The following is a 23,086-nucleotide window of genomic DNA, read 5'->3' as shown; positions in this document are numbered from 1 at the left end:
CCCAGGCTAGAGTGCAGTGGCATGATCTTGGCTCACTGCAGCCTCTCCCTCCCGGGTTCAAGCGATTCTCCTGCCTCAGCCTCCTGAATAGCTGGGATTATAGGTGCCCGCCACCATGCCCAGCTAATTTTTATATTTTTAGTAGAGACGGAGCTTCGCCATGTTGGCCAGGCTGGTCTTGAACTCCTGATTTCAGGTGAAGTGCCCACCTCGGCCTCCCAAAGTGCTGGGATTACAGGCATGAGCCACCGTACCCAGCCTTTCACATGACACTCTTACTCCCTCACCTCACTTCCATTGGTCACGACATTTAAAGGGAGGCAAAATTATTTGATGACTAGACCTGCTGGTTATGTAATTATAATCATATGGGATAAACAGTTACCTTTATGCACTTTGAGTTTACAGTGTAGTGGGAGAGGGGACAGACAGATCTGCAGTCTAAAGGGCTGAATAAGATGCATCTGAGTAAGAAACTTTAGGGCTGGAGTCAAGCGTGAGGAAGATTCCAATTAAATGGAAAGGTGTAGATTGGCTCTGTTACACTTCCAGTGTATGGAAGCTCAGAGGAAAGAGAGAGAGAGAGAGAGGACGGCAGGAATTTGTCTGGCCAGAGTAGATATAACAGAAGTACTCTGTGGCTGAGCTGCCTCTGGGTGCATGTGGATGTTGTCCAGACTCAGCCCTACTTGCACGCAGCCCCCACACCAGCATCAGCTGTTCCTGAGGGCAGGGCCAGTACAGATGGTTGTATTCTGCCCCACCCTCTTTCTAGTGGAGCCTCTCTGGCTGCTGCCTCTTCCTGGCTGTGCTCATCTCTGTGGTCCGTGTCCTCTGCTCCCTCTGTTGCCACTTGCCTGCACAAATTTTCTCCTCCCTCTGCTTTTTTAACGGTCTCCCTTATGACTTATTGCTTCTTCTCCTCAGCCTTTGCAGCAAAAGCTTGACCTTTTGTGGACGTTTCAAGCCTGTTCTTTAATTTATTACCATATTTTTTTTTCTTTATTTTTTGAGACGGAGTCTCTGTCGTCCAGGCTGGAGTGCAGTGGCGCAATCTCAGCTCACTGCAACCTCTACCTCCTGGGTTCAAGTAGTTCTCTTGCCTCAGCCTCCAGAGTAGCTGGGATTACAGGCACGTCCCACCACACCCATCTAATTTTTGTATTTTTAGTAGAGATGGGGTTTCACCATGTTGGCCAGATTGGTCTCGAACTCCTGACCTCACGTGATCCACCCACCTTGGCCTCCTGAAGTACTGGGATTACAGGCATGAACCATCACACCCAGCCTATTACCATATTTTCAATGCACCTAAAGTACCCTCAATTATAAGACACATTGGTATGTAGGTGCCACACAAAAGAAAGAAAAACCATTGCCAGTTGAACTATTAAACCTTGATTGTCAAATGTATCCCAATTCTGAAATATTAAGATGTGGAAAATAGACAATATTGCCAAACAAACATGAAGCACCCCAACAGAGGAACACGGGGCTTAGAGGAGAATAAGAGAAGAATTTGAAACTAGAGGTAAGACCTCTAGTGTGCGCTGTAGTCTGTGTAGTTGCTGGAGGGGGACGTCGTATTTGGCTGGAGAATCCTAGAAGCCCATGCAAACAGGAAAATAACTGTTGTACAATTGTATATAAGAAGAAAGCAAGCTAGTTGCTCAAAAAGAACATAACTATTCTATTTACTAAGCCCTGGGTGAAGTATCTTTCTGTCCTTTTAGTGTTATTTAGAGAACAATATCTTCAGTAACATCTCTACCAGTCACTGGGCTGTTTTGTTTAATGCCGAATTTGTGGTAGTCAGTTGGTAAAATATTAAAAGTGCAGTTTGACTCTACATGGTTCAGCCTAATTCGGGGAGAATATAAAGGGCTTAAAATGTGCTTGGTGCTTGTTGGGCTAATTTTGTGGTGCTTTTTGGTCCCTTTCATGCTGGGACATGATTTATCGCATATCTTAATAACTTACTTATTATCCCACGTCAGTTGCTACCTTCCACCTTTGTAATCCCAGCTCGTTTCCGGGTCCCCTTACCAACCCACACTAGCGAAGTCCACCTCCTTGCCAAGTTCAGATCTCATTAAGCTGCACATCCTAGTTTCCACTTCCGTATTTTCTCCAGTCCGAAATGCTCTTTTAGCCTCCTCTCTGCAAACTCATGTTCATTGGTTCATTTTGGATGTTTCAGCATACATCTTCCTTTGAGAATCTTTCTCTGACCCTTGGCTTAACATTAAGCCCCTGTAACATTATGTAGATAATTTTAACCATATTTTTATGAACTTGTTAATCTACTGTTTAATACTTTTTTAAACTGAAAGATGCTACGCTTCTTGAAAGGAGGCTTAGTTTCTCCTGCTTTGGATCTTGAAAGGTGTCTAGTGCAGTGTTCGGTACTCAATTCATACTGAAAAACAATGAAAGAATGAATGATATGTTATACTGTGAATTCACTCCTTGATAATGATGACGTCAGTAGGGGCTTCTACCCAGCTCATTTCACTTTTACTTTGCTGTTTCTTCTGCACTACTATATGATAGACACCACAATTCTTTACATTCCTTTATTCTGCTGGGAATATACCTCTGAGGAATGACATATAAAAGTATTTCTCAAACATTTAAAACCCATGGTCCCTTTGGATCAACTTAAAAATCTCACCTCCTCCTGAGAGATGATGCTCTCTATATATCCCCTGGGTAAAGGAAGGAGCTGCCCTGTACCCCCACCCCAACTATAATTGATATAAGATGATTCTCTTTGGGTAGTAGTATTGAAGGTTATTACTCCAAAATGGTCACTGATTTGTTAGCCAGGCTGATCACATTCATAAATGCATAGTTAACATATAGAAATAAATACCTATTTGTGGGGAGAGTTTGCTTAGCAAAAACATCTGGGTTTTAAAGTTTAGCACTGTTATTTTTAGTTAAAGTTCATTTGTTAAGTTCAATCAACAAACGTTGGTGCCCAGAGGCTGGTCCATTAGTGTTTCCAGTTAAAGCAAAATCCAAAATTATTTTTTATACTCTCTCTCTTTTTCCTGCTCTTAAAGAATGTTTACTTTTTTTTAGTTACTAAAGAGTGATTTTCCCATTGACTCATACCCTTTTTTTATGATTTTACCTTGTTGGCAGGTTTTAACTCCTAAAATTTCTCCATGGGTTGAGGAATCACAAATGCCATTCAAAATGAATGCATGATAAACCTTTTTCTAGACTTCAGCCACCGTTTGGGAGGACATGTTAATTGGTGAGAACTGAGATTTTTTTTTTTTTTTTTTTGAGATGGAGTTTCGCTCTTGTTGCCCAGGCTGGAGCGGAATGGCCCAATCTCGGCTCACTGCAAACTTCGCCTCCTGGGTTCAAGCGATTCTCCTGCCAGCCTCCTGGGTAGCTAGGATTACAGGCATGCGCCACCACGCCCGGCTAATTTTGTATTTTTAGTAAAGACAGGGTTTCTCCGTGTGAGTCAGTCTGGTCTCAAACTCTTGACTTCAGGTGATCCGCCAGCCTTGGCCTCCCAAAGTGCTGGGATTATAGGTGTGAGCCACCACACCCAGCCAAACTGAGAGTTTTGATTGAATAAGGAAAGCTACCATTAGATATCCCTGACTTTCATGTTTATTTTGGGTTAATGTGGAGGTTTAAGAAATATAATTAAATAATCCTGCCTCAAGAGGAGTACTCTCTACTTGTTGATACAGAAGGTGTTGAGATCATTTTATTTTAGAGTTGTTTACACTGACTGCCTGTTTCTATCCAGTTTATTTTTCTAAGAATACATTCTTTCCTCTGCTGCTTTCCAGCCCTTGACTCTTATGTGTTCCTACAGAGAAACATCTGGTATTCTGAGAACTTTATTTTTGGTGGCAATGGAATATTTTATAAAATTTTTTTTTTTTTTTTTTTTGCATTGCATCTCCGAAACATAATGTAGTATAAGTAATAAAGAGTAATTTGCAAATGTACTTAAAATACATGGCTTTGTATGGGCGTGGCTGTTTTTCATGCAGGCTCTATAATATAGCTGAGGCTGTCTCTAGAAGCTCTTATGAAACTTCAGGCATGATGTCAGTTTTGCTTGTCATTGTATACCTAGCACTGAGTAAACAATGAATGAATGATAAGATGTGTGTAGCTCCTTAAACAGTGACCTGTATATGACTTATACTAATTTTTTTTTATTTAGAGGTAAACGACACAGCCTGGGCAAGATAGTGAGACCCCATCTCTACAAAATATAAATTAAAAAAAAAATTAGCCTGGCATGGTGGCTACTTGGGAGGCTACTTGGGAGCTACTTGGGAGACTGAGGCAGGAGGATTGCTTGAGCCTGGGAGATAGAGGTGGCAGTGAGCTGTGATTGCACTACTGCACTCTAGCCTGGGCACAGAGTGAGACCCTGTCTCAAAAAAAAAGATAAAAAAAAAAAGAAAAAGACACACAAATGTTAGCATTGTCAACATGGTTTTATAATTGGATTTTTGTGTGTTGAATAAGATAAGTAGTAGATGAAAATCAGTTTTGCATTTGGATGAATAAAACACCTTGACAATGGATTAGATGGAGTAAATGAAATCAAAGTATAAGAATAAATCATATAGTTGAAATATCACATTGTATATTCAAGGTGAAGATGAAGAAATGGAATAAAACTGTCAAATTTGAAACATGAGGATAGTTGATGAAAGAAGTAAACTGCTGTTAGAATACCTATTGTAGTCTTTGTGTCTCAAAATTCAAATAACAGCTGTACTACATCTATAGAGAATAGTTTTAACTATATATAGCTTCTAACGAATGTTATAAACCACAGACTGTGTATTTGCCTATTTATAGATATTTTACTTAGCAATTTCAGTTACTCAGAAGTTTGATGTATCTAACTAGATGTAGTCAGATGTGTGCTGTCCAGAACACCATATGCAAATACAAGTATTCTTAAAAAGCAATTGGGAGGAACATTTCTGCTGAGAGGAATGGAGAGCCAGAGAATATTTTTTAGGGAAGAGTTTTTGCAAACCCCTTCAGTATCTTTTGGGGAATTTAGATTGATTTGATGATCATCTAGAGATAGTAGATGAAATTAATGCCACCAAAGACAAATTGCAATTGATTAGAATGGCTGGTGAATATTCTTTGGTTAAATCCCTCATTGTGCCTGAGGTGTAATTGTAACTGTGAGTGGCAGCTTAGCAGCTTGTAGAGGCAGGTGTCTATTATATAAGAAGCTTTTTATTTCTGTGTCAGGTTATCAGACTGAAGCTACTTCAAAAGCAGGGTTTGGTGAGGGGTTTTACAGACGTTTCCCCATTGAGAATGTTTTCTGTGACTGTTTCCTAGAGGAAGGCTGGTCTAAGACCTCCGGCTATTCTTTTAAAGTGTTTTGAAAAAGTGTGTGAAGTCATTGTCATGTTAAGCTTTATGACAATTTGAAGAGGAAAAACACCAAACAACTCTATCTGGCTATTAGACACATCATGTCTTTAAATATTGTGATAAGCCTGTGTTTTGGAAAAAACTCAAATTGTGTTTTCCCTCTGCTCTCACATCACAACAATCAACACAGAAGACTTCTGCGGCCAAATGTTCGGGGGTTTCCCCACCAACAGGCAGTGAACACCAGCTGGTTGTCCTCTGATTCAGTTCTGACAGTGTCTACTCAGAGATAGTGTCAGATCCCACAGGTTGAGGGCTCAGTCCCACAAGACTGCCCCCCGCTATTTTAAACATCAGTCACAAGTCTGGGCTTCTGGAACTTCTGACCGACCAGCTTCAAGTTGGGGTTTCTAGGACCCCCTCTTTGGGTTTGATTAATTTGCTGGAGGGGCTCACAGAACTCAGGGGAGCACTTATATTTACCAGTTTATTATGAAGTTTATCTTAAAGGATACAAATAAACAGCCAGATGAAGAGATACATAGGGCGAGGTCTGGAAGGGTCCCTAGCACAGGAGCTTCTGTCGCTGTGGAGATGGGGCACACCACCCTCCCAGCATGTGGATGAGTTCTTTTTCACTGTCCTGTCTGCTGCCTCCACGTGCTCAGTGATCTGGAAGCTCTCCAGACCTTGTCCTTGTGGGTTTTTATGGAGGCCTTGTTATATAGGCATGATTGAATATGGACAGTATAAAAAAGTGATTGGGGCCTGGTACGGTGGCTCACACCTGTAATCCCTGCACTTGGGGAGGCCAGGGCGGGCAGATCACTTGAGGTCAGGAGTTTGAGACCAGCGTGGCCAACATGGTAAAACCCTGTCTCTACTAAAAATATAAGAAATTAGCCAGGCATGGTAGTGGGTACCTGTAATCCCAGCTACTTGGGAGACTGAGGCAGGAGAATCGCTTGCACCTGTGAGGCAAGGTTGCAGTGAGCCAAGATTGCACCACTGCGCTCCAGCCTGGGCTGCAGAGTGAGACTCTGTCTAAAAAAAAAAAAAAAATTGTGATTGGACAGAAAGGTTGTGATCTCATAATAATAGACTGAGTGGGGAAACTCAGCAAGGCCTGTCTGTTCAGTTCGTTCTTGGCCTCTATGCTATGCAGCATTTCTTCCTCCAGAGTATAGATCAGAACCCTCTCTGGAATGAGGATTTTTTTGACCCACAACCAGATTAAAGGACAGGAGAAGGTCAGCGAGAGAGAATCTATTCCTTGAGGCCTCCTCCTGAGACCTAAAGTGCCCCAACATTATAGCAAAAGACTGTAACAAGGGGTGTGGGAGTTATGAGCCAGGAACCATGGACAAAAACCAATATATGTCTGTCACCATAATATCGCAGCCTAACACCGCCTTTGCTGCTTAGGCATAACTTGCCTCCCTACCTAGACAGTAAATCTCTTGCATATTGGGTTTGTTTCTGTCTTGGTCGCTTTTGCAGTGCTAGGCACAAAGTACGTGATGGACAAGACTGCTAATTAGGGAGGACCACGAACAGGTGGCACTTGGCTGCATGGTTGATGGTCTTTGAAAAAGTGTGCACGTGCTGCATTTTTCTGAACCTTCTTTGTAATGGACCTATTGTTGAGTGTAACAACAGAGCAATAGTTAAAGGCACAGACTCTGGAGCCAGATTGAAAGTAAATCCTAGCCTTTTCACTTACTACTATGTGATCCTGGATGAGTTACCTGTCCTCTCCATGCCTCAACTTCCTCATTTGTAAATGAGGATGATAGTACCTGCATCTTATGTATGTAAGGGTTAAATGAGTTAACACTTGATGAGTCCTTAGTACAGAGCCTGGCACTGTGAACCTAAGTCCGTTGCTTTGCTTGCTGTTCACACTCAAAATGCTTGACTGTAGATTTAAAGCAGTGTTAATACACTTTTAAAAAATTGTGCTTATGATCTGGAAAATATGGCAGTCTTTTCAGGCAAACCTGTGGATAAGAATAGCAGTCACTATTAGTGGCATTACCTTTAAATATAAAAGACAATGGTTGATGGGATGAATACATTTGCATGTATTTAGGCAAAAATGTAGATGTGTGAACACAAATTGGCATGAATTAACTGTAGAGGTTAATGCATGGAAACAAACTACATTGAATTGATGCAACCTTATCCTGAGACTCTGAAAGGAGTTACAGAAAATAGGAAATTGCCAGCTTATAGACTTAGTATACAGTTTCTTTGCTTTAATAAACCATGACTGTGTCTTCAGTATTATCTTATCCAAACAACCAAATCATTAAGGTTAGTTGCATTGCTGTTCTTAAATAAGACACATTTAAACCCAGAAATGACTCCTTTTTGTATTATATCCAATATAGTGAATGTCCATTGTCTTATGGGCACAAGAAAAGCACTTGTTCAAATATATTTGTGGAAATTATGGGGAAGATTTTACTTACTGTATATGTAATTTGTTTGGTCAAATATCCAGATTAGTGTGAAGGGGGAAGAGTCTACATGAAACTTTGCTCTATCAGTTACTCAAGTGAGCACTTCACAAATGAAAGAAGGCAGAGTGGGTATTAAATGAATTGGTAGAATAGAGTTTGTTACTGTTATATTTAAATCAAGCAGGTAGAAACCCAGGTTCTTGGTTCTAGTCCTGGCTTTGCTACTAACAGAAGGATCTGGAGTAACTTTAACACCTGTGGAAACTAGTCTCAGTTTGTGCATCAAGGGGATTAGACCGGATCAGCTCTCATATTCAGTGATTCTGAATGTAAAGACTTGTATAATAATACTTGTAGGTCAGGTGCCGTGGCTCACATCTGTAATCTCAGCACTTCGGGAGGCAGAGGCAGGAGGATCACCTGAGCCCATGAATTCAAGACCAACCTGGGCACCAGCATTTTTTGTAGAGAGATATTCCATCTCTACAAAAAAAATTTTTTTAATGAGCCTGGTGTGGTGGCACACACCTGTAATGCCACTGCTTTAGGAGGCCAAGGTGGAAGGCTTACTTGAGGCCAGGAGTTTGAGACCAGCTTGGACAACATAGCAAGATCCTGTCTCTTAAAAAATTTTTTTTAAAAATTAGCCAGGTGTGATGCTGTGTGCCTGTGGTCCCAGTTACTCGGGAGTCTAAGGAGGGAGAATCCCTTGAGTCCATGAGTTTGAGGCTGCAGTGAGCCATGGTCGCACCACTGCACTCCAGCCTGGGCAAGAAGAGTGACAGCCTGTCTCTAGCAATGATATAAACAATAACAAAAAATCCTCGTAAAAATGCATGTAATAGACAATTTAGCTTTGGTTTGTGAAAATTTCTTATAAATGTAGATATAATATTGAAAAGAATGTAAAATCAGGTTATTAATATGAAAACTAAAAAAAATTTTTCCAGAGATGCCTAATATTATATTTTAAATTGTGCAGTGTATTATACTTAAAATGTAATACTGGTAGCTTAGTCAGCTGTATTTATTGAGCAGCTATTCTGAGGGTTGAGGGGATTTGTGAAAACCTTCAATCACCTACCCCCTAAAAGGGGGAAGATGTGGTCTTTGAGCTATACGAGTTTAGATGTTGGAAAAATGCTGATCTGATTTCTTTTTTTTTTTTTTTTTGAGACGGAGTCTCGCTCTGTCGCCCAGGCTGGAGTGCAGTGGCGTGATCTCGGCTCACCGCAAACTCTACTTCCTGGGTTCATGCCATTCTCCTGCCTCAGCCTCTGGAGTAGCTGGGACTACAGGTGCCCGCCACCACGCCTGGCTAATTTTTTTATTTTTATTTTTAGTAGAGACGGGGCTTCACCATGTTAGCCAGGATGGTCTCGATCTCCTGACTCGTGATCCACCTTGGCCTCCCAGAGTGAGCCACCGCGCCCAGCCGATTTGATTGTTTTAAATCCGTTTCCAAGAAAAAAAAATTTTTTTTGAGGAATGTGAGCTAAATTTTGTATTTGTTCATTTCTTGCATTTGAAGTACTCTCCAGTGACATCCTTGGCCTGAGATTCTTTGCCATAGTCCTACTGTACAACTGCACAATTGCAACTAGCCACTTTACGGGGTTTTTCCTTTGTCAGTTTTACAGAAGCCTACCTATTTCCCCTAGTCTCCTGTTGTCATCAGCCTTAATTAGGTTGATTTGGTATTCAGCACAAAGGGCCTGCACCAACTTGATATACACAGGCTCATCATAGTTGGGTGCAAACACACAAAGATGGGCTTGGCGCTTTTCTAAAGCTTTGCCAGCTTTGTGAATTCCACGTGCTAGGCCATCCTCATGTAAAGCAGTATTAACATCCATGACACCAGCAGTAGCGGTGCCTTCTTCGGCCATGCCGGTGGTTTACTGGTGATAGGGAATCTTCAGCGCACCCAAGCCTCTACCTCTGAATTTGATGGAGGCAGACAAGGAACCCAAGGAATTTTTGTAATTTCCATTACATGACATCTGAGGTTTTAAAGATATTTTTTTTCCCCTGCTTTACTCCCTGGTTAAGAGAGGAGAAATAATAAACGGAAAATCTCCTTTCTTCCCTTTTGCTGTCTAAGTAATCATTTCTAAAAGTTTGGAGTGTATTCTTTGAGAAAGAGAGAATATGGGTGTGTGTTCAGGCTCTCGTGTATATGTATGGATGCATATGTTTTACATAAATAATATCTATATGAACTGTTCTCTAACCTGCTTTTTTAACCTAACAGAATAACGCCTTCCTTTCCGTGTTAATAGATGTGTGTCTACCTCATTCTTTTTAATTGCTATATTGTATTTTATTATATGGATGAATGATAATTTCTTTGCTTAATCCCCTATGATGGACATTTAGACTGTTTCCAGTTTTTCACTATAAACAGTGCTCCAGAAAGCATCATTGATATATTCCTGTCATATCCCTCTTAACCAACTCTCCCCTCCCCTCGTCTTCTCTTCTTCTCCTCCCCTCTTCTCTTCTCTCTCTTTTTTTTTTTTTTTTTTGGAGACGGCGTCTCACTCTGTCACCCAGGCTGGAGTGCAGTGGCAGGATCTCTGCTCACTGCAAGCTCTGCCTCCCGGATTCATGCCATTCTCCTGCCTCAGCCTCCTGAGTAGCTGGGACTATAGGTGCCTGCCACCACGCCTGGCTAATTTTTTGTATTTTTAGTAGAGATGGGGTTTCACCATGTTGGCCAGGATGGTCTCGATCTCCTGACCTCGTGATCCGCCCACCTCGGCCTCCCAAAGTGCTGGGATTACACAGTTATTTTCTTAATATAAATTAGTTGAAGTGGAAACCTAGGAAAAGACTATGAGCATTTAAATTATAAATATAAATTGCCAAATTGCTTCTACAAAAGTTGTAAATAAAGATATTTTTGGAAGGCTAAAAAATTCTTTTAAGAAAAAAGATTTTTGTAATGAGGCACCAAATGTCCATCAACTGATGAATGGATAAAGAATATGTGATATATTCATACAGTGGAATTCATAAAATGGAATAAAAAGTGGTGACATGCCATGTATAACATTGATAAACTTTTTGTAAACATAATACTAAATGAAAGAAGCCGGTCATAAAGACCATGTACTGTATGATTCCATTGATGTGAAATGTCCAGAGCAGGCATATTCGTGGAGACAGAAAGTAGATTGATGGTTGCCTAGGCTTGGGGGAATTGGGAGAAATGGAGAGTGACTGCTGAGGGGTATGGCATTTTGGGAGGGGGGTATTGAGAATGTTCTACAATTAATTGTGGTGATGGCCACATAACTCTGTGAATATGCTAAAAATCGCTGAATTGTACACTTTAAGTGAGTAAATTATATGGTATATAAATTATATCTTAAAGCTGTTTTTAAAAAATTGAGGCTGGTCACAGTGGCTCACATCTCTAATGCCAACACTGGGAGGCCAAGGCAAGAGGATCACTTGAGCCCAGGATTTCAAGACCAGCCTTTGCAACATGGCAAAACCCCATCTCTACAAAAAATTTGTTTACAATTAGCTGGGCATGGTGGCACATACCTGTGGTCCCAGCTACTCCGGAGACTGAGGCAGGAGGCTCCGACAGAGCCAGACCCTGTCTCCAAAAAAATAAAAAATAAAAGTGGCATGAGGTGCGTTGCATCAGACCCCACATACGAATAAATGGATGGTTGGCAAAGTGTTATAAGTACAATTCCTTAGGTGTCCTTAGGTGTACTACTAAAGTGGGTTTGTGATAGCCCATATATTTAGTCAGTTATGTTCAATAGTGTTATATTCATTTGAGAAATTATTTTAAGAAATTTAAAATTAAGAAAGGTTTAAAAGTCCTTTAGTAATTACAGATTTTTCTAGGTGGGTGGATACGGTTGTTTCTAAGTATCCTACATAATTAGGCATTTATGTTCAATAGTGTTGTATTCTTTTGAGAAATTATTTTAAGAAATTTAAAATTAAGAAAGATGTAAAAAGTTCTTTAGTATTTAGAGATTTTTCTAGTTGGGTGGATAAGGGTTATTTCTAAGTGTCTTTGAGTATTTTTTGTCATATATTTCATTTTTTAGGCATGATTAAAAGTGTATTTGAGGACTCTTAGACACATAAAGATGAATTCCTCAGATTGAGAGATAGTTACTGTTTTTTAATTTTAAGATGCTCAGCTGCTGGATAAATAATGCTTTTGTTAAAATCCTGTGGGGCATTCATCCAACAAATGGGGTATAAGAAAGGAATGTGTGTTTGTATACATGTCCTTCTCTTTGTTGGTCCTAAAGAGTGTAAGAAGGTAAATTTGACCAGTGAAATTCATAATTACAGAGTTTTATTTGGTAATCCATTAATAAATCATTTTCTGAAAGCACATGTCTGTGAGTCATTATATTTTTAATCTTCTGTTCCTCTAACCAAATATATAAAGTTTGCGCTTAGATTTGTTTAAATCCCTTCTGGTTTGTTTGAACTGAATCAGCTTGTTCTCAGCTCTTCTTTTACTTATATATGAGGAAGCAGAGATTTGTAATTTTGTATTTATGGAGATCAACAGGAAAAATCAGATACACTCTGAGACTCTGCCAGATGTAATTTACATTTGAACAAGGATTTACAAAAGAACATGGATTAAGTTAAACAATTAGAGCAGTATGCCACAGACTATATCCTAGGAAAACTATTTGGGTCAGTAGTTTTTGTTTTCAACAGACTCTTGCATTGTGAGTGCCCAGTAAATTGGTTGTAATTAATAATTGTCTCAGTACAAGTCTTTGTTCAGGAATAAGGGAGCTAGCTAAATAAGTTTGTGACTGCATTTTGTAGGAAAGATATGTTAGATAATCAGTGTGTTTTATGAATGTAAAAATCTTTATAATTATTACTTTTAAAACCACCAGTAGTGCATTTGTTATCTCTTAACTCTGTTTAGATGACCTCTTAATTTGTCATTCTTTAGGCGTAAAAACTCGAGTTGGCGTTCGTTTTCTTATTACTGTATATGCAGTATAATGACTGTGTAGTGCAGGACATTTAAACTGAAGGCAGTGAACCCCCGACATTAAAAGTAAAATGGTGTGTTTGTGTATGCATATACAGTTTCTAAGAGTGAGACTTCATGTCTTTGATCAAAATTTCAAAGGCTTCTGAAACTCTAGAAAATTAAGAACTGGTGACAGGTGTATTTTGTGATGGTGTTTACAAGTATGTTTTTCTTTTCCTTTCCTGTCTCCTCCCCTTTACCCTTAAGAGACCTGCACTAACAACTAAATACATTTAGAGACCCCGTATGCGGTTAAGGTCTCCAGTCACAGTTGTTTATATTAAAGTGCTGAAATATATCAGCAGCTACTTATTATTTCTCTAATCACTCAGGAGCCAGAATTAAAATGTTGATGGTGGCTTTAATTCATAGCAGGAAGGCCTTTGTGGTTACTGTAATAAATATTAAACAGAGCCTTCTCCAAAGCCATTGGTCACATGCTTTGTCCCACTAGTAATTAACTTATCAATGAGCTATGGTACACTCTGGTGACTTTTTCCTAAAAGATTTATACTTATGACAAACCAGGGCATGATAAATTTTTCTATGAAAAGTGCCTTTTTGGCCCAGAGGAGACTAATGCAAATTCATAATGAAGTATGATGTATAGTGGTTGGCGAGTTTTAGCATCTCCTTTGAGATGGTGTACATTCCCCTCTCATCTGGTCTTATTTTTCTTTGGGTCATGTTGTATATTGTACATTTGACATGTGTATTCATATTGAATATAATGTAAGAAAGGCAAAAGGCTGTTTAGTGTTAGTCGAAAAGTATTTATTAGAGTATGGATTTTGCTTTGAGAGGGCTTATGCTCACTACCTATTGCATAACGTGTTTATACTATTAATATAAACAAGGAAAAAAGATGTTTAGGCCAGGCGCGGTGGCACACGCCTGTAATCTTAGAGCTTCGGGAGGCCGAGACGGTTGGATCATTTGAGGTTAGGAGTTTGAGACCAGCCCAGCCAACATAGTGAAACCTGTTTCTACAAAAAATAGAAAAACTAGCCAGCCGTGGTGGCGGGCACCTGTAATTCCAGCTACTCACGAGGCTGACACAGAGTATGGCTTGAACCTGGAGGCAGAGATCCCGGTGAGCCGAGATCGCGCTGCTACAGTGCAGCCTGGTCGACAGGGTGTGACTTGTCTTTAAAAAAAAAAAAAAAAGTAAATGGACCATATGTGGTGAGTACTGTGTCAAGTTTGGGAGCCAAAATGTTTCTCTTCAATGTTCATGCAGCCTAACTTACTTTGCTTTAGAAAAGCTACAGTGTTAAGAGAGTGAGTTGAATTCTTTCATTTTTTCTGAAGTTGGGAGTAATGTGACTGTGTATTTTATTTTCCAAAGAGAACTATTTTAAAACAGAAATTTGTTAATCTACAGGGTCTTGTCCCAGAGTGCCACCACTTTTGGTGCCATATAAAACCCTTGACTACTCAGTGACAGTTAACTTTAGCCTAGGACACTTTGGTAATGAATCTCTTCAAGTCAAGCCTGTTCTGGCTATTTCAGCATCTTTTAGTCTGAAACCAGTCGAGGGAGAGCGAGTAACTCGGTTATGTGATTCATTAAAATAAAAACAAAACAGAATAGAAAAAGGTAGGATAGAGACATTAAAAGTATATTCTCAGTATCAAATGATGTTTCCTGTGCTGAGTTTTTAGTGTCTCCTTGGACAACACAGTTTTAATTTTGAAAGAATGACAAGTTGCAAGAATAGCAGACTTGCACATTTTAAAGCTTTGCTGCATTTGCCTTATATTTTTGTGGAAAAAATACATAATTTATTTTTTGAACTCTTTGAGAGTAGGTTAAATACACCATATAGCCCTTTAGCCCTTAATACTTGGTGTACTTTCTTTTTTTTTTTATTTTTGGAGATGGAGTTTTGCTCTTGTCACACAGACTGGAGTACAATGGCACAATCTCGACTCACTGCCACCTCCACTTCTCAGGTTCAAGTGATTCTCCTGCCTCAGCCTCCTGAGTAGCTGGGATTACAGGCACCCACCACCATGCCTGGCTAATTTTTTTTGTATTTTTAGTAGAGACAGGGTTTCACCTTGTTGGCCAGGCTGGTCTCAAACTCCTGACCTCAGGTGATCCACCCACCTCAGCCTCCCAAAGTGCTGGGATTACAGGAGTGATCTGCTGTGCCCAGCTCTTGGTGTATTTTCTAAGACTGTTACCAAATTCAGAAAATTTAACAGGCAATGAAGTTTTGAACTTTTGAAGTTAAGAAGGAATCTGAAAGAAAAACAAAGTAGCTAGCCTTAATTATTATGTATTATCAAATTTTGCTAAAATAAGTTTATTGTCCTTAAGTTGATATTTTTAAAATAGAACTATTTAGATTTGCTTTATTTAAAAAATTCAAAGCATTGCATGTATAATAAAGAAGTATATAACTTATATATTAGGTTTCAACAGTTAAGAAAAAAATGTAAGTACCTTGTATCACCACCCAGCTTGTACTTTTTTGTCTCTTATATCATGTATTCCCACTTCCACTCCTTCCCATTGTACCTGTGAAAGAAATGACTGTCTTGAATTTTATATTTATTTTCCTTAATTTTCTTTATAATTTAACAACTTTAATATTATATTTGCCTGGTTTTTATATTTTTGTAAATGGAATGATACTTTTTGAACTTTTCCTCCTACTATATTTGCTCATCTGTTTTTGGAATAGCTTTATTGAGGTATAATTTACATATCATAAAAATTTACCCATTTTAAGTGTACAGTTTTGATGAGCTTTGGTAAATGTATATCCAGTTGTGCAACCTCCTGCACAGTCAACTTTGTTCTTGAGATTCATTTGTCCATGTTGATGCACGTAGCTGAATTTACTTTTGCTGTTGCATGGTATTCCATTGTATGAATATACTACAGTTTATCCTTTCGTTGTTGATGGACATTTGGGTAGTTTCCAGTTTGGGGCTTTTATGAACAGTGCTGCTATGAACATTTGAATTGCTGGATCATAGCATGTGTGCATGTTAAACTTTACTATGTGCATGTAAAACTGATTTCCTAAGTAGTTGATATCACCAGTAGTATATGATAACGACAGTACTTAATATTATCAGAGTTAAAAATTTTTACTGATGTGGAGCATGTGAAATGATATTTTATTGTGGTTTTAATTTGCATTTCCTGCATAACAATGCAATGGAACGTCTTTTCATATATTTATCGGCCATTCATTTGTTTTCTTTTGAAAAGTACCTGCTCTCTTTTTACTCATGTTCTCAATTTTTTTTGGCCTTTCAAAATTGATTCCTTAGAGTTATTTATATATGGTGTATATTAATCTTTTGTTATGTACAAAATCTTTTTCCAGTTTGTGGATTCTCTTTTTGCTTGGTTTTATTTATTTTCTGATTATTAGAAGTTCTGATTTTTTAAATAGTGAAGTTTACCCTTTTAAGATGAATGCTTTATCGGCCAGATGTGGTGGCTCATACCTGTAATCCCAGCACTTGGGGAGGCTGAGGTGGGAGGATCGCTTTGAGCCCAAGGGTTCAAGATCAGCCTTGGCAACATAGCAAGCCTTCATCTCTGTGTTTTTTTTGTTTTTTTTTTTTTATGTCGTATGTGTCATGTTTTAAAAAGTTCTTCCCTAAGCTCATGCAAATACTCTCTTATACCTTCTAAAAGTCTTAAACTTTACCATTCGCATTTAAATCCTTGAAATTGATTTTTTAAAAATGGTATGAAGTAGAGATTATTTTCACCCCATCAAGCTAACCTATTATCCTAGCACTATTTGTTGAATAGTGTAGCCTTTCTCACTGATCTGTGGTACTGGTTCTATCAGACCAGGTTTCCAGATAACTGAGAATCATTTTCAGGGCCGTCTCTTCAGTTTCGGTGTTCTGTTTGTCTGTCTCTGAGGCAGTACCACCCTGCAGTACTGATAACTGTAGGACCAGTTTCTTCATTGTGTTCTGCTATAGGGGTGGTTTGGTCATTCTTTTAGATGTCATTAAAAACTATTTTGGGATTGCACTGGACACATAGTTCAATGTGAAAAGAATTGGCATCTTTACAGTGTTGGATTTTCTAATTTGAAAACATGGCATATCCGTTTATTTAGTTCTTCTTTAGCAATAAAAATTTTACATAAAAAAGTCTTTATAAGGTTTTTGCGTCTTTTTTGTTAGATTTGTATCTGGGTACTTAAATTTTTTTTTCCTATTGCAAGTGGTATTTTTATTTTTTTAAATTGAAGTATAATATGATACATGCATTTTTTCTGTATGGATGCTGAATTTTCAAGTTAAACTCCGGACCTAGATCAAAAAATAACATTAACAGCTCCCTAGAAACCCTCCTCTTGTTTCTTTGCTGTTACTAACATCCCCAAGGGCTGCCACTCTCCTGACTTTTAAAATCGTGAGTCAGTTTAGCCTATTTTGGCACCTTACATAAACAGAATCATACAGTATATGCCCTTCTATATCTAGCTTCTTTTGCTCAGTGTTATTTTTGTGGTCATCTAGTTGTAGTTCTAGATTGTTCATTGTTATTGCTGTAGGGTATTCAATTGCATAAATATACCAAAAGTGGTCATTTTAAAGAATTTTTAAAATTTCTGGTTTTTTTAATAGAGACAGGATCTTGCCATGTTGCCCAGACTGGTCTCAAACTGCTGGGCTCAGATAATCCTTCCACCTTGGTCTCCCAAAGTGCTGGAATTACAGAAGTGAACCACTGTGCCCAGCCTACCAGTGGTCATTTTAAGTTGCATTCTCTTTTTTCTTGTAGCTTAGAAATGCTGTTGAGTTTAGTATATACTTATAGGCAGTAACTTTGCTAGATTCTCATTAATTCTGGTATCTTTTTTTGTCTTGGCTTTTCTTTATAGATTATAGATAATAATTTCATTTGCTAATGATGGTTTTTTTCCCCCCATTGGTGTTTATATCTTTCATTTCTTTTGATCAAGAAGAGAAGCAAGCATAGAATAATCAGATGCAAAAATCATGGGTTATATATTTTATAAATAAATAGAAAGATTTTCTTTAGATTTCGGAAGTGAAATTGAGCTGGAATTTCTGCGTGTTTTGTGTTTCTGTTTTGTTTTACACCCTGGGCTTCTGCTGCCTCTCAGTGCCTGTGTGGTTTAGACAGGGGAGTTAATTTGGGGAGGAGTGGGACAAGACGGGCCAACTACTTTGTCTTTGGCCTCCTGTTCATGTGTGTGCAATTGGAGGTGAATCTTTTTCTTGAGATCTTGATAAGCTGTCACAATTGGTTAATCTTTTCTTGGTTTATTAGTGCAGCTAGATAACCAAGAGACGGGGAGTGGTAACTTGTGTTCTAGCATATATGCTTGTTATTTAATGGAGTGAAAATGGATTTGGGGCATACTGAACTCAGGAGGGCACTCAGCAATATGTTCCACTGTCCTGAGTTTTCATCTATAAGAACTTGTGTGTGTATGGATCAGTCAATTAACTGGAACTCCTCAGAAAACAGGGTGAAGTTTTGAAAGAAAGTTAAAGTTACATAAAGCATTGAATCACAAATTACTTTGTGATTTCTCAGAGGACGTCAGTGGTAAAGGCGGTAAGGCTAACATGTTAAGTCTCCACGGGGAAGTTTTATACCTAGAAATTAAAGTCAAATTGATTACCCTGTATAGATAGTAACGTAGAGTTGGAGATGCCAAATAAAGAGAAAAATCTTCAACAAGTGTATAATTATTAGAAAACCATGTATTTCTAGCTCATGATTATGTTCTGCTTTGTATTGGGTGGATGCAGAAAAGTTATAAGCATCAACTTAATGTGGTTGAGGCTTTCTGAACTGATCTCCATTTAACCAGTTCACTGCATTGACTGGTGCTCTAAATTCCTTCTGTGACATAAGTCAATTGATGCTCATGCTATGTAGGTTCGCCGGCCATGGACATCCCAGTTGCGTGCCACGCACTTCCACACCTCCGCGTTGAGTTGTAAATTACCAAAACCAGTAGTATTTGGCTTTAAGTTATAGAGTTTAATTAAGTATTATGTAAATTGATATAATATGAACAGAAAAAATGTGCTTTCTGTGGAAGACAGAATAAGTGAAGGTGAGTTCTCAAAATTTGCTTCCTGGATCAGCAGCATCAGAGTCCTCTGGAAACCTGTTAAAAAAAAATGCAAATTCTCGGTCTCCATTCCAGACCTATTATATCTGAAACTTGGCTGGGTGCAGTGGTTCACACCTATAATCCAAGCACTTTGGGAGGCCAAGGCGAGTGGATCACCTGAGGTCAGGAGTTCGAGACCAGGCTGGCCAACATAGTGAAACCCTGTCTCTACTAAAAATACGAAAAACAAAAAAAAAAAAAAAAAAAAGAAAAAAGAAAGAAACCCTGGAGTTGGGGGTAAGGCTAAAAAAATCTGTGTTTTACCAAACTTTCCAGGTGATTCTGAAGCTTACTAACATTGGAGAATCACTTTCTAAAAAATACTGCCCCCGAATTAAATTCAGGAGAGAGGGGGATTATAAAAATAGAAGAGGTTTCTGTACTCCCATTGTTTTTCAGTGACCAGTTCTTTATTCTCCTTAAAGAAACAGACATGGAAAATTCATAATGCATCATGGTGTAGTTTACATAGAAGAACAACCAGAACTCCATTTAGCAGACCATTCTCAAGGAAATGTACTTTGTATCAGTCTAAAGATTGCTGAAAGAATGAACTTTTAAATACTTTAAATTAATGTAAAAACATTTAAAGGTATAAGTACCTGTTTTTATGATTCTCTGCTTTAATCTACTCTTCTTTTTTTTTTTTTTTTTGAAACAGAGTCTCAATCTGTTGGCCAGGCTGGAGTATAGTGTCACAATCTTGGCTCACTGCAACCTCCATCTCCCAGGCTCAAGGAGTTCTCCTGCCTCAGCCTCCTGAGTAGCTGAGATTACAGGCGTGTGCCACCATGCCCAGCTAATTTTTGTATTTTTAGTAGAGACGGAGTTTCACCATATTGGCCAGGCGGGTCTCGAAATCCGGACCTCAGGTGATCCCCCTGCCTCGGCCTCCTAAAGTGCTCAGATTACAGGCATGAGCCACTGTGCCAGGCCTAATCTATTCTTTAAACTTACTGTCCAGCTAGCCAAGCCTCTTTATAGGAGAGGAGGACTTTGACTATATTTCATAAATATGATAGCCAAGGCTGATAGGCACCCAGATACGCTGGAAGAGCTGTCAACCAATGTCTGTTATGAAATGTATTATCTCATTTAATACTTGCCACAACTTTATGAGGTAGGTACCCATTTTACAGATGGGAGGGGGTAAAATTTGGAGATTATGCAGCTAATTCAATGACACCACCAGAATTTAAACCTAGATAGGCTTCAGATTGTTCTGATATGGCAGTCTAAATTTCAATGGACAGAAATATATATGTGTGTGTGTATGTGTGTGTGTGTGTATATATATAGTTGTTGTTCTTGTTGTGTTTTGTTTCTTCAAGACAGGGTCTCACTGTGTCTCCCAGGTTGGAGTGCAGTGGCATGATCATGGTTCACTGCAATCTGGACCTCCTGGGTTCAAGTAATCCTCCTACCTCAGCCTCCGAGTAGCTGGGACTCTAGGTGTATGCCACCACGCCCAGCTAATTTTTCTGTTTTTTTATAGAGATGAGGTTTTGCCATGTTGTCCAGGCTGGTCTTGAACTCTTGGGGCTGAAGCAGTCCCTCCACCTCAGCCTCTCAAAATGCTGGGATTAGAGGTGTGAGCACCACACCCAGCAGAAATATATGTGTTGATATAGAATATCTTGCATTGGGTATTCAGAGAACAAGTTAATTTGACAGCTAGGGTGAGGCCTTCTAACACTCACCATAAACTTTCCCATGTCCCAAAGTATCTCTAATAATAACGTTAATAGTATATACAACCCATCCTTTTCTGAAGGAAAGTTCAGAACTTTCTTTAGAACATCTATGAATTGGGAACCAAAAAAAAAAAAACAAAGAGCAAATGTATTGGTATTGCTAGGGTTACCATAGCATAGTACCACAGAATAGGTGCCTTCAACATGGGCTCCCATGGTGAAGGGCTGAATATTTTCTCACTACCCTGGAGGCTGGAAGTCCAAGATCAAGGCGTGGGCAGGGTTAGTTTCCTCTGAGACTTCTCTCCTTGGCTTGTAGATGACCATCTTCTCCCTGTGTCTTCCCATTGTCTTCCTTCTCTGTGTGTCTCTGTCCGGATTTCCTTGCCTATAAACACGCCAGTCGTAATGGATTAGGTCCCACTGTAATTACATCATTTTAACTTTAACCTTTTTCAAGCTCCTATCTCCAAATGTCACATTCTGAGGTACTGAGGGTTAGGACTTCAATATGGAAATTTAGAGTGTGGGGACATGATTCCATTCATAACAATAGCTAGGATGCTTTTAGATCTTTAGAGCTTCTGTCAAAGGTTGAGGTCTTTGATTTTGATTTGAGATTTGAAAGACCTTGACTTTACTCTTTGATATAATTAGGCCAGAGTTCATAGCACCAGGCTATTTTAAATCCAGGTGACAGCAGCTTCTCAGTGGGTTTTAGGAGGGTAATATATTTGGGTAGCAGAAGGATTCTACCCTTCAAAGATCAGTTAAAGCTTCTTTGATGATTTAGAATTACATATGTTGGGCCGGGCGCAGTGGCTCACGCCTGTAATCCCAGCGCTTTGGGAGGCCCAGGCAGGCGGATCACCTGAGATTAGGAGTTCGAGACCAGCCTGACCAACATGGAGAAACCCTGTCTTTACTAAAAATGCAAAATTAGACAGGTGTGGTGGCACATGCCTGTAATCCCAGCTACTTGGGAGGCTGAGGCAGGAGAATCGCTTGAACCCAGGAGGCACAGGTTGTGGTGAGCCGAGATCGAGCCATTGCACTCCAGCCTGGGCAACAAGAGTGAAACTCTGTTTCAAAAAAAAAAAAATTACATATGTTAAGTCCTAACTAATTAAAAGTCTGTCATAAAAAATACTAACTACAGGAATTCTTGTTATGGTGAAAATGTGTGATACTTGAAATGCAAATAATCTTCTTTTATATCAAGCTAATTATGCAGCCATTAGTTCAAGCCCTGCCTTCTGCTGTCTTTTACATATAACTCTCCTGTGAGGTGTCTTCCTGAAAACCCTTCACTGGTCTGGTAAGGGGAACAGGGAATTCTCTCTTAACTCTGCTGCTGCCTCTTGAAAGAAGGAAACAATGACTGGAAAGATAAAATATGCTGTATCTATGGTTGATTTTTGACCCCTAATTAGGTTTCATCTGTAGGTTCCATAACAGCGTTTTCCTACCATATGTAAAATTAAACAATAATGCTTTCTCCATAACTTAATTTGCATGCTCGAATCCCTTGTGGATCAGCAGCATCAGCACACCCTGGGAGTGCATTGGAAATGCAGAAGCTCAGGACCCACCCCGAATTTACAGAATCAGAAAATGTGCATTTAACAATGATCCTGAAGCATCTGTATACATATTGAAGTTTAAGAAGCATTTTGCTGATGTACCTTCAAAGTAGTGTTCCAAAAGAAGAAGAAGAAGAGGAAGAGGAGGAAGAAGAGAAAGGAGGAGAAGGAGGACCGAGGAGGAGGAGGAGAAGGAGGAGGAGGAGGAGGAGAAGGAGAAGAAACAACAGCATTGCTCTGGATGGTGATAGTAGCAGGACGTTAATTGCTTTTTTATGAAAAATATTCTACAATGGATTTTAACTCTGTTTTCTGTTCTAGTGTTATATTTAATTGTCCTAGGGAGGACTTTCTCTGATACTAGTTTCCATGAGGAAACTGAAAGAAATACCTTACTGTTGAGAGATTAAAGGAGAAATATGTACAGTTGTTAGAACAGTGATAGGCATAGTACATATTCAGTCATGTTGTTTATTATTATTATTACCACCACCATCGCTGCTACTACTACTGTAACTAAACTAAAGCACAGGTAGACTAAGAAAATGCCTACTATATAAGTAAGTAATAAATGTAGCAAATGCTTTATGATGAGCAGTTTTTACCATGAATACAGATAGCATACCAACACACTAGATAATTCATCCAAACCTTTCAACTCCTCTCTGAAACAAAAAACTGTAACAAAAATATTTAGAAATGTAATGTACGGACCATGTTTTTTCCCATTGAACACACTCAAGATCATTGTCGTAGTCAG

General features: G+C 39.1%; 1 protein-coding gene and 1 pseudogene across 8 annotated transcripts in view; one reads left to right on the top strand and one right to left on the bottom strand.

Annotated features, from left to right (window-relative positions):
• Window positions 1-23,086, top strand: part of KIF13A (kinesin family member 13A) — a 233,237-nt gene that overhangs the window by 23,387 nt on the left and 186,764 nt on the right. The window lies entirely within an intron of this gene.
• On the bottom strand, window positions 5,858-11,328 carry LOC140708827 (small ribosomal subunit protein eS12-like; annotated as a pseudogene).

The sequence above is a fragment of the Chlorocebus sabaeus genome, chromosome 17 (genome assembly GCF_047675955.1).
Source record: "Chlorocebus sabaeus isolate Y175 chromosome 17, mChlSab1.0.hap1, whole genome shotgun sequence".
NCBI lineage: Eukaryota > Metazoa > Chordata > Mammalia > Primates > Cercopithecidae > Chlorocebus > Chlorocebus sabaeus.
The sequence above is the reverse complement of the archived record's forward strand: the minus strand, read 5'-3'. Positions and strand labels throughout refer to the sequence as shown.